The 7,851-nt window shown below is 36.8% G+C and overlaps 1 non-coding gene across 1 annotated transcript; it reads right to left on the reverse strand.

Moving 5' to 3' along the window:
• Positions 1–72, reverse strand: Trnav-cac (transfer RNA valine (anticodon CAC)). Its single transcript has one exon. It is a non-coding gene; the product is annotated as a tRNA-Val (tRNA).
• Positions 73–7,851: the final 7,779 nt, after the last annotated feature.

Raw genomic sequence — 7,851 nt, forward strand, 5'->3', positions numbered from 1 at the left:
TGGTGGTGCTGGGGTTTGAACCCAGGCCATGTGCATGTGAGGCAAGCACTCTACCAACTGAGCTATATCCCCAGCCCACACAGCATACAGTAAAGGTTCAACACGTATTAGGTATCATTGTGAACAATTCTATGAAATAGATACTTACTAACTCATTGCTCCCATTTTATAGGGGTATCCAGGGATAAAGTAGTATAATCTGCAATGGCCCCTGATGCAAGGGCCAGATCCCATAGAATCACCTGGGAAGTTTTGTTTTGTTTTTAAATATAAAGCACTGAGCTCCAATATGGAAGATTCTGATTCAATATCTTTGGGATCTGAGATGCAATTGGCTTTGGGAATTGCTGATTTCAGTGAGTAAGCATAGATCTGAAGTTTAACACCAAAGGTCAAATTCCATGTCTGATGGATTGAATGGAGAAGCCAATGACAGGACCAGGAAGTTATGAAGTCATAACTTCCTCTTTTTACATGGAAGTTGGGGAGTCCTGAGGTGAACATGTTAAAGATTTATGGGAAACCAAGTAGAATTGTGTTGTTACAAATAACGAAATTTATTGTAGTTTCACAGTGTGTCAAGTACTATCCTAAGAATTTTATGTGCATTACCTCATTCATTCTCAAGCCCCCCATACAGGCAGGCACTTCTATTATTCTCAGGCACTTCTGTTATTACAGATGCACACAGAAGTCCTGAGATTCCAGGCGCCTCTGACAATCTGATCCCAAAGTTCACACTTAGCTACTTTGCTAAATTACTTCTTTCACAATTAGTTTGGCAAACAAAGAAACATGATATTTAAGAGATATTGTATAGATTAAGGAGTCATCATTTTACAGGTGATATTATTAAAAAATAGCATCTCCAACCTGTTGGGGTCTTATGTAGAGAAAAGAATACCCAGGACCTTGCCTCAGGGATCTCATGGCATCTCACACTCAGGGCATGCAAGAAATAGAAGCCTCTTTAATTAACTTAAGCCCAAAGCCGGAGATGCATGGTGAAGGGACAAGGGGGATCTTGTGAAACCCTACAGTAAGAAGCACAGCAAGTCCTCATGAAGGACTGGAACTAAGGTGCCATTAGGAAGGGAGCTCCTATTTTCTCCTCTCTCTGGCATCATGTGGCCACTGGACTCAACTTCTTTCTGCCTTTCTGCCTTATGACTGCTTCTCTAGCTCATTGCCCTCCACCCCATTGTGTATGGTCCTTCATGAATGTCCTTGACCACCTGGAGAGAGACAGAGATGGAAACAAAGATTGAGACAGGGAAGGTTCAGATTTCCAATTGGGGAACATGGGTTGAGTCAAGCTCCCCAAAGCTGCCAAAAGATATGAAAGGAGAATCAGAAGAGAAAATAAAGTCAGAAGAGCAAAAGAAGGAGACACAAGAAAGGGAAAGGACCCAGTTTAGAAAGATTCAACAGACAGGTTTATAAGCAAGATAAAGGAAAACTACCCTTGAGAAGTCTTCAGCTAGAGAAACAAAGGGGTTTTACCGTAGGAAACTCTGGAGACAGATTTACCACAGGATGTTGGGGGAATCAGAGCCAGAAACAAGTGAACACAACATGGTGCCAGGGAATAGACATCTCCTCTGGAAGATCTCTAATATTTAAGGGGAAATTAGAAAAAGAATCAGCTATTTCTTAGTAGCTGATCCAGCTGAAAGTGTGTATATGTATATAAATGTTTGCTGCTTAAGCCTAAGTTGACATCTGGGTATACAAAAGCAGGATTTTTTTTTAAATATAAAACCAATCATTAATGGGTTAACCAGTGTTAATTGCTCTTTCAGATGGTTTTCAAAAGATGTTCCTTGGTTCTTTCTTGAATGGGTTGGCCATAGTATCTGGGAGAACAGCAACATCTCATTTGGAATGTTTCCTAGACCATGTAATTAGGCTTTAGATTAGATCTAGCAGAACTGGCCAAGGCTCCAGAGATCTTGGTACTCCAGTGTGAAGGGGGCTTTTCCATCTGGCTAGAGGGAGCTGAAGCACCTGTGGCTATATCACTTCTCAACAGAAGCCCTGCAGAACAGGTAGATACTGTCTTTGAAAATACGACAGAGATTTTGTCCTATTTTGATATCATAAGTACACTGAAATTCTCTTTCTGGAGAATGTAAAAGAAGGGAAGAATCTATTCTAATTAATATTGCAAAACAAAGTGTTAAGTCATTTAAGAAATGCAGCAATGCAAACAAAATTACAGCATGCTTTTGAAAAAGAAAAAAGGGGATCAGGATCAACTGGGACAATTTGACCTAACACACTATCTAAGCTAAATATAAAACAGTGGTAATAGTCTTGTATCAGTATAGAAACAGACCAGTAGATGGATGAAAAGATGTATCATCCAGAAACAGACCCAAATTATACAAAAATTGAGTTATAAAGTAAATTTTAAGTTATTGAGAGAAAAAGAACTTGTCAATAAATGCTAATGAAACGACTAGCTAGCTATATAGAAATGCATAAAAACTGCTTCCAACCCTATCCTTACACTCAGATATAACCCACAGGAATTTAGAATTTATGAAAAATATGGAAGAAATATGGGTAAAATTTTTATAATCTTGAAAGCCCTTCTAAGCATAACACAAAATCAAGAGACCATAAAAACAATGGCATATTTTATACACACATACATTCCATGTCCTCCATAAAAACAAAATAAAGGGGTGACCAGCATGCAGGGTCCCCAACACACTATCCAGAATATGCACACTATGCATGCTCCTGTGAGCAGATCTGCAGTTGGGGTGGTGGATATTAAGTGGTGTCATGGGGCAGTACTTAAACCATCATTCCTAGCACTGCTCCTTATAAAGAGTTACTCTTCATAAAGTTGTCTTATTTCATTGGCCCTCTCTTTCTTTTTTAGTGTTTGTAAAATAAAAGTTGATTGGCTCCATATGCTATCCAAGCAAGAAGGCCTGTTTGGATCCACTACAATGAATTCTGGTTCCTTTATTTAACTCACAAAAGCCATGAATTCAAGACCTACCTAAGATAAACTCCCGTTTTTTTATATTGTGAAAAAGATGTTTATTGATCATGAATTATTATTATTGTTGAAATAAAGAAATATGTATGCTAAGTGTACTTCATATTGGACTTTTTAAAAGGATTATTGAGGTATAAAATAAGTACAAAAAGTATATCAGTACAAAAAGTAACACATATTTAGTGTATTCATACTCATGATACCATCATTACAAACAAGGCAGTAAACATATCCATCACCTCCCAAAATTTCCTTGTGTTTTTCTGTGGGGTGTTTTTTTTATTTTTGTAATCAGCTTAGCATGAGGTCTATCATAATATATTTAAACATATTTTTTGGTACTGGGAATTGAATCCAGGGGTGCTTAACTACTGAGTCACTCTCCAGCCCTTTTTAAAATTTTACTTTTGAGACAAGGTCTTGCTAAGTTGCTGAGGCTGGCCTTCAACTTTCCATCTTCTTTCCTCAACCTCCTGAGTCACTAGGATTTCAGGTGTGCTCCATGGTGTCTGGTTCTTGACATATTTTAAAGCGCACAATATAGTTTTCTTAACTATAGGCCCTACTGTATGTTGTACAGATCTCTAGAACTTATTCATCTTGTAGATGAATAACATAACTTTTATCCATTTTCCCCTCCTTCTAGTCCCTGCTTCTGTGTATTTAGTTTAGATACCTCATATAAGTAGAATTATGCAGTATTTGTTCTTCAGTGACTAGCTTATTTCACTTGGCATGTCTTCTAGGTTCATCTACATTATTGTCCCCATTTTTTAAAAAAAATATTTTTTAGTTGTCAGTAGACCTTTATATTTATTTATTTATTTATTTGCAGCACGGGGGATTGAACCTAGGGCCTTATGCATGCAAGGCAAGCACCCTACCAACTGATCTATATCCCCAGCCCTTATTTTTATTTATATAGATGTGGTACTGAGAATCGAACCCAGTGCCTCACACATGCTAGGCAAGTACTCTGAGCCCCAGCCCCAGCCTGATAAACTCCCATTTTGCATGCACGTGTGTCAAATTATAAAAATAATTGCTACATAAATCTCTGCTTTCTCATTGCAATTAAAAACTCCCAGTAATATCCATTGCATTTTTTTTCAGATTGAAAAACCAATACATATTTGTGTCAGAAAATTTGGAAAACACATTAAAATTGATGTATGTTCATCGCCAAGTTTCCTTTATAATTGCATTGTATTTTGATCTAATTTTTATCACACTGAGATTTCATTTGGCAGCCTGCTTTTTAAAAATTAATCTGTTGTGAATATTCTTTCATGCCATTAAACCTTCTTCTACAACATGATTTCTAATGGTTACAACATATTCTACTATATGAAGAACTATAAACCATTATGCAAACCCCTCTGGTTGAAAATTCACATTTTTTTCTAATTTTTCTTTACTAAAATGGTTTTGAGAAGAACATTTTGGGGGACTTTTGAACCTCAGAGTGCTTTCTATGGTACAGGCTTATGGGAGTAGACCACAGCTTTCCCATCCTACATCATTACTGGGTTTTAAAGAATCAGTTGGTGTAGACAGGAAATGAGACTTATTTTTTTCTTGAAACCTTTTGATATTTTCTCCTCCTGCTGCCAGTTCTCCTTTTGCTATAAATTATGTTTTAAAATCATAGAAAATGTATATGCATTTGAGTTAAATACAAAACCAGAAAGACTTTAGCTTGATAAGTGGTCTTTGGGAAATTTATGATCCAAGTTCTGTGTTCCAAAGGGCACTCCAGCTATCAAAAAGATCGATTGACAATAAAACTTACTGCAAATAAAGATACACAAATCTTGAATATGAACAGAGTCACTTAGTTTGAATTGTGTTATTATTAACCCCTGCACTCTGCCTTTTCCTTTATTCATATGAATCATGCATTGCCAGAGAGTGGCAAGAAAATGTTATCAAATGATGTGACTTCTTAACCCTTGGTAGACTGGATAGGTGACAAAGTTGAAAGTCATCAGCAAAATCAAGGTTATACATTGACCTTGTCTGCCTATGCATTTCCTTTAGTCCTGCTGCCTTTTGTCCACATTGATATGGCTCCTGCCTTCTTCACCACTTAAAGGTCACTTCCTCAGGGAAGTCTTCCCTGACCTCCTAGCTGTAAAGATCTGCTGCAACAGCACCCAACACTTCCTCTTTCAAAGCACTTGTCACACTTGTGATTTCTTGTCTTCTCATACACTTTGTGAGGGGGATATCCCCCATGTCTATATGGTCCACTCTTGTATTGCCCCTAGCTGTCAAGGCATGAACACATTCACAAAAATGAATATTTGAAACTATGAATAAAAAACAATGAAGAGACCTAAGAACGAGCTGCTGTTCTTCTATGGACGCACACAAAATATCTTCCTCCAGAGACACAGAGGATTCAAGCACTCATTACTCGTTTTCATTACTCATTCATCAGAAAGAACTTCCCAAGACTAGGTGTGGTGGTGCAGGCCTTCAATCCCAGCTCCTTGGGAGACGGAGGCAGGAGGATCACAAGTTCAAGGCCAACCTCAGCAACTTAGCAAGGCCTCATCTCAAAATAAAATTTTAAAAAGAGGCTCCTGACATTTTGTTATGTTTTTTATTTATTTATTGAATGCTTCCCCAAAAAAAGTCCATAAGAGAAGGGGCACCTAGAATAATCTCTAGCAAATAATAGGTGAGCAATAAATATTGGCTGCATTAACAAATGAATGAGTGAGATTCTAGCTGGCAGCACAATTTGGCTATTTTGGCTATCTGAATAGTTTTGCTTTCAGCAAAAATTACCACATTCTATAGTATAAGGAGACAAAAGAATAAAAATAAAATTTCTGGTTATTTTCTTCATTAATTGCATTGTTTCTATCATTTGTTGGTCAAGTTTTAGAGTAGTCACTATCAAAATTTATATGTTTAATGGCCCGATAGTGAATTGAAAAAATGTTCAGATAAATTATCTCACAGGGCCTAAAAAGAAACAAAAACTTACACAAGTTAAAGTATTTTGATTTTTTTCCCTTTTTCTTTTCTTTCTTTTTTCTTTGGGACTGCAGGAATCAGGGAGTTTAACAATAAGGAAAAGCAAGTTGATTCTTTGAGAAAATAAGTGGTGTCAACTGGATAAAACACTATACTGCCTTTAAAATGTTAAATATAAAGTTAGGCCATAAATATATAGAAGAATGTCAAGTAAAATAATGTTATATTTCATGAAAATCAAGACCCTTGTCTTATATAGAGTGACTAAAATTTTGTGAATAAGACATGTACATATGGACAGGGTTGTAAGCATTCATAGAGATAACTCAATAATTACATTTTACTGAAGAGATTATGGGATAAACTTTCTGCAAAGTTGTTCATAATAATAAAAACAATTTTAAAAGGAAACTAAGAGAGCCAAGTGTCTCAGAACACTCCATGTGTTTCCTGGCACCATTTAATGTTATTCTGGTTTTCTCTCCTTAAAGTCATCAGTTATCCACCCTCAAATTGGACAGCCTATGAGATGACTTGCCCTGGTTGGGCTGGGATCCCTGGAAAATTCCAAGGTGATCTGCTTTTAGGCCTTGGAGTTCGTTTTTATCTCAATAGACGACTTGAGGATTACCAAGAGTTGTATTGTGAATTTACAGTTCCAAGATGAAATAACTAACCCTTTCATGGTGCTTACCTTATGACAAGTATTATTCTAAATATGTTATACATGTTGACTGAACCCAATATAATTGACACAACCCTAGGGCAAGTTTCTATCTTATTTTTATTTTGCAGAAGAGGAAATTGATGCATGAGGAAGGTAAATAACTTATTCCAGCAAGTAAATGGCAGAGCTTTAATCCAAACCCAGACTTCAGACAAAAGTGCCATCTTGAAACTGAGCACCATCCACACTAGAACACCACAACTTCATACCCAAACCCCATCATTTGGACCCGATCTAGTCCCAAATGAGGAAAGTTACATACAAGGTATATATATTTTTTTCCCCTGAGGTCATTGTCTTGGTGACTCCATGCTTTCCAAGGGACAGCAGGTTTTAGAAGATAAGGATGTATTGGTTCTTCCTGTAATGCCCACCTCATTCATTCCCCTTCTCTTTCTCCTAACACAGAGGCATTCTGGCATCTTGGAAAGTCACCATGACTCCTGGTTTATTATAATGTTTAGGAGTTAACCTTTCCAAGAAGGTGAAGCTAATATAGTTGGCAATCTCCCTACTAAAATATAATTTCCTCCCGAACCCCTGCCTAATTCTAGGAATTAAAGTTATAGCTGACAAAGTCTTTCATTGTACCAGGGGAAAAGAATACATTAAGGCCCTCACTCTATTGAATACTTCAGACGGGTTTTAAGCCTCCAGCTGTCTTCATTTCCAAAGCATCAAATATTTTCATATTCCACAAATGGGGCTATTGAACAATGATAAATGAATGAAGTACAATGCAACTATTTTTAGTATGGTAATTGCAATTAAAAGGCAGTGGAATAATAATCTTGCCCATGCATGTTGAGATCGCCTTTCCATTTCTTCAAAACAATACTTCCTATGTCTGGCTGCAGAGACTTGTTGCTTGTTTGCCTTCTGGTGAAAAATAGGTAACATTTGACATTCCTTTTAAACCAAACAAATGTGAGTCTGAAATTGTGGTTTTGGCTAGACACAAACCTCCCTTTCTTCTTCATGCCTTCATTTATCCAATCTAGGGACAAAATTTCTTTTCCATATATAGGGGTAAATTATCATGGACCAAATCAATTTATTAGGCAAGTAATTCTAGTATCTATCAGTCTGTCTGTCTAATTTTTAAACTTAGAACAATTTG

The sequence above is a fragment of the Marmota monax genome, unplaced genomic scaffold (assembly GCF_021218885.2).
Source record: "Marmota monax isolate L192 unplaced genomic scaffold, Marmota_monax_Labrador192_F-V1.1 WCK01_AAM20220418_F8-fsc00061, whole genome shotgun sequence".
Classification (NCBI taxonomy): Eukaryota; Metazoa; Chordata; class Mammalia; order Rodentia; family Sciuridae; genus Marmota; species Marmota monax.